The 4,287-nt window shown below is 34.6% G+C and overlaps 1 long non-coding RNA gene across 1 annotated transcript; it reads right to left on the bottom strand.

The window, feature by feature from the left end:
* Positions 1-245: 245 nt before the first annotated feature.
* Positions 246-3,030, bottom strand: LOC107216000. The gene is made up of 2 exons (XR_001525344.2): positions 2,988-3,030; positions 246-2,344 (listed from the first exon to the last, which is right to left on the bottom strand). It is a non-coding gene; the product is annotated as an uncharacterized LOC107216000 (long non-coding RNA).
* Between the last annotated feature and the right edge of the window lie 1,257 nt (positions 3,031-4,287).

Below are 4,287 nucleotides of genomic sequence, written 5' to 3'. Positions count from 1 at the left end.
GTTCCACTATAATAGCAGAATATTTTTAGTTTCTTAGCAAAGCCTGCTCACAACACAGGCTAGGATGCAGAATTACAATGCCACCATTACCTAGAATGTGCAGCGAGTGTTCAAGGTAGCACAAGTGTTTTTCAGGACCCTGCTGTGACCCAATGTTTGGAGATGCAGTCTATCCAACTTCTATGTTCAAGTCACATTTTTAACTTTTCCACCTTTTTACATACAAAATATGTTCAGACAAACTGTAAAGATTACAATCTAAAATTTAAAAGTTGTTTCTTCAGTCTTTTCATACATATGTGAAGTTGATTTCTCTCTCGTTGAACCTAATTTAAAGGAATATCCTACTGGTTCCCTCCCGCAGTTCAACCTGACCCATAACCACCAAAGAACATCAGGCAGGCTGGCGATTCCATTTCTGAGATACTCATTCCATTTTGTCTCAATTGTTTCCTATGCATGCAAGAGGTGTAGGAGTCAAGTTGAAGCAATCCTACAATTCTCAATTATTTATTCTAAAAATATCCTGAAAAAAACAGCCTGCAGACATTGTGTTTAGCTACAAACTGTGGAGCAAGTAAGGAAGGATATGTTCAGAATAACAGCCAAACCCTGACTTAGAAATCAGCATAATACATCCTTTGCATCAACAACATCTGTCTAGGGAAGGATATAAAACAATTATCATGAAGACAATTCACACCTATGTTTACAACATACTATTTTCTGCAGATATGCAAGCTTTGGGACACTAGTCACTAGTAAAACGTATGACCTTATTCAATAACTTCATTAAGTTTCCAGAAAGGGGAACAAACACCACATTGAGGAAATGTGCAGATTTTTTATTAAGCCAGGAAGAGTTGTGAGATTTTTAAAAAGAGGAATACCACAAAGGGACCTCAAAGGAATATAAACCTCAAATTGTATACTGGTGGTTTCAACTAAGAAAAATTATACCCTCTTTATTTTAGGATGAATTTGAAACATGTAAGTGAGGAAACTAAAAGACAGTGAAGCTGCAAAACATGGCTTCAGCTGATAGGCATTGAGAAATTATTTTCCAAGACTGAATTATTTATTTCCAATCATATTCCAATCATATTTCCTAGTATTTATAACCAAAATCACTTTTCATGTCACACATGGTAAATACAAGGCCTTAAAACATATGATTCAGCATTGCTGCAATGCTTATTTTTTTTGCAAAAATAATTGCAAAATTATTGCATTTTTTAATAATTGCGAAACAATAAAATTATAAAAATAATTGCAAAAATAATTGCAAAATTTATTGCAGTAAAATATGCTTTGCAATGCAAAGCATATTTTACTGCAGAAGGAAGAGGTCAAAGTAATTTTTAATATATTCACATGGATGCAAGCTTTAGGCTTGGCAAAACAATTGTGTCATTAAGAACATCCAATACAATATTATGGTCATTTAAGACACAAAATAACGCAATGAGCACACAATACAATGTCACTATTTGAAACACTTTCCTGTCTGGAACACACTGTAATGTTGATTACTAGACTATTAGAGATAAACAATAAAAATGGGGGACTTACTTCCACAAAAAACCCAAAGTGCCATTATAAGGAAAGGTTTATATGGTAAGAGAAAGGGTTAAGCTAGGAAAGTCGGCAAACTGCTGAAAAATGCAGGTAATGTACAAAAGGGACAAAATAGGGATAAAATAAATTTAAATTAAGGACTTAATCTTTTGCACAGATGAATATCTAAGTCTAATGGATGAAATATAGAAATAAAACCTGACTGGTAATACTTCTTTTAGCTGCCAATAAGGGAAGTGATGTAAATCCCAGGGTAAGTTCTGAAGACTAGTTTGAAAAACATTTCTACCCTGATTCTCCAGTTAACAGACCTGTTGTGAGAGATGGCAGCTTCACTATTTACAGACTTAATGTCTGTATACAGTCGTACAGTTCCTGAGAAATTATATGGTGTCTAGCTTATATGATCTACTATTCCCATTTGTGTTTTCATCTCATGAGACTCTTCAGCTCAGTTAAAACATCTTTTTTTCTGCCTTAAAAATTTGAGTCCATTTGTTCTGAAGACTTCTGCTTCGTGCTCACAGTAAGAAAATCAAAGAGACCCTCTCTGGCTTACTTTTCTCCAACAGCTTTACTGGTGTGTGCAAGAAAACTGCAAGAAACTTGTGTGTACATTTTGAAAGTGTTAGGCATGGATGAGACATGCAAAGCAAACTAGGATTTTCCTAGGTGATCAGGCAAAGCATTATTTTCTCAATATCTTGATGAAAATCTTCAACGGGGATAGATAGATGGCTTCTTTAGATCTGCCTTCTAGCAGGGACTAAAAACAGGAAAAAAAGAAAAAAAAAAAGTCATGTACAAAGAAAATGGAGATGAAGAGCTGACAGCTTCAACAGACCTCTGCTTAGAAATAATGTTAAACAAATCCCTTTATTCCACTATCTTACATCAGCATTAAATGTGTGACAGCTGCAGGCTTTATACCTGCTGTGAAATTACCCAGTAAGAGGAGGAGATTCCAGGAAATTAATTTATGTCTGTAGTTTTCCCTTAGTTTCTAAACATAGAACAGCAGCAGGAACAAGCTGAGATCTGCCATATCTCACCCATCTGAATGTCAGCTCTTGTTCTAGATGGGTTTGGCCTTCCAGTTACTTTTCCTTTTTTTAAATTTTTTTATGGTTTCTGATGTCTCTGGTGTATATAGAGAGCTTTTTAGCAGATGGGGAGCACGATATATTAGCAAAAGCCTGTCTGCACAAACCAGCCTTTGGGTTAAGTCGCAATATTAAAGGCCAAAATCCTTGAAACTTGCCTGTAGAAAGTAAAACAATAGTCCTGTGTACAAGAGTAAGAATGTAAACTTGTGTGTACTAGCCAATAGTAGCCTGCTTTGCCCGCAAACCCTGTAGAACCCTATAAAAGGTGTGCTAAAAATAAAGTTAAGCAGCGTTCACAATTACTTCTGTGAAGACTGGTGAATTGCTCAGGGGTCTCTCAACAGGTGTAGGCATTGCTGCAATGGTTAAAGTGCTACACATACCTTATTCTTCCATTTGTAAATGTAAATTTATCATTCTTAAAGGATTTCATGCCAGAAAGTATATTCAAAATTCATTGATGCATCTGAGTCTGTAAAGAAGTCAGCTGAGGAAAAGCAGAGCCAAATGTTACAAATAAAAAAGGCTTTAAGATTATTAAATTAACCTCAGCATTAAGGAAGCATCATATGTTGTATTAAAGAATGGCTTTCCTCTGGGTCCAGGCTGGTTCTGGCTCAGTTTTTAAAATTATCTCACTCTCAAAGTCCTTTTTCAGTTTCACTTTAGCTCTACGACCCATTCCTTTCTGAAACACAATATCCCACCAGTTCCCATCTAGTTTAAGTGACTAATTCTCAATCTTAATCTGTATTGCAACCCTCTAAAATATTTCTGCTGTTAACTATACTTGGGGGTACTAGAAAACAACAGACCTGGAAAAGAGTAAGAGCCAGTACCAACAGCTGCAACAGCAAAAAGCTGTGAGTGACCTACAAATAGGTCTCTCACACTGACTAATCCTTGTAATTTCCCCTAATAGCCTAATGTTTCATAAACAGCAATTTAAGCATCTCATAAATAAATACTGATCCTGCACCTGCTGTTCAGGTACCTTTTCTGTTAGGTTACCAGGAACAGTCATTCTTAATTTATGTTTGTTTAGTCGACTTTAAAGTATGCTAGAATGGGATGATTTCTGCGATTTATTGGTTAAATCCGAGTAGTTTATGTTTCTCATATTTGACTTTTATACATAAAAATAGGATTTCTAAAATATAGGTTACAGACTGAACTACAAAGACACTTCTAAAATATTTCATAAATAGCAAAGATAAGAAGTAGCAGAAGAAACAAGGCCTCTACAATGGTGTACCATCTTGCTTTCACAGTTATATAGCAGAAATTTTCTAAAGTACAAGTCTTTCATCTGGTGTTTAAACACAAAATTAAGCACTAATTAATTAATTAATTAATTAAGCAAAAGTATATAATACCACCATTTTATTTCTTTTTGAAATGTCTTCTAGGAACATCTGAAACAAAAATAATAAAAGAAATGGTTGTTGGCAAGACAAACATCTAATTATATTTTCAGAAAAAAGTAAGTACTTCCGCCATTTTACCCTGAAACTCAAATTGTCTCTCCACAAGAGACTATAGTTTTTAAAATAAAATATCAAAGGTAGATTTGTATTATTTTAGAAAGTGTTATAGGTCATTT

This window comes from Parus major, chromosome Z (genome assembly GCF_001522545.3).
Source record: "Parus major isolate Abel chromosome Z, Parus_major1.1, whole genome shotgun sequence".
Classification (NCBI taxonomy): Eukaryota; Metazoa; Chordata; class Aves; order Passeriformes; family Paridae; genus Parus; species Parus major.
Note: the sequence above shows the minus strand (reverse complement) of the source record. Positions and strands in the feature narration are given on the sequence as shown.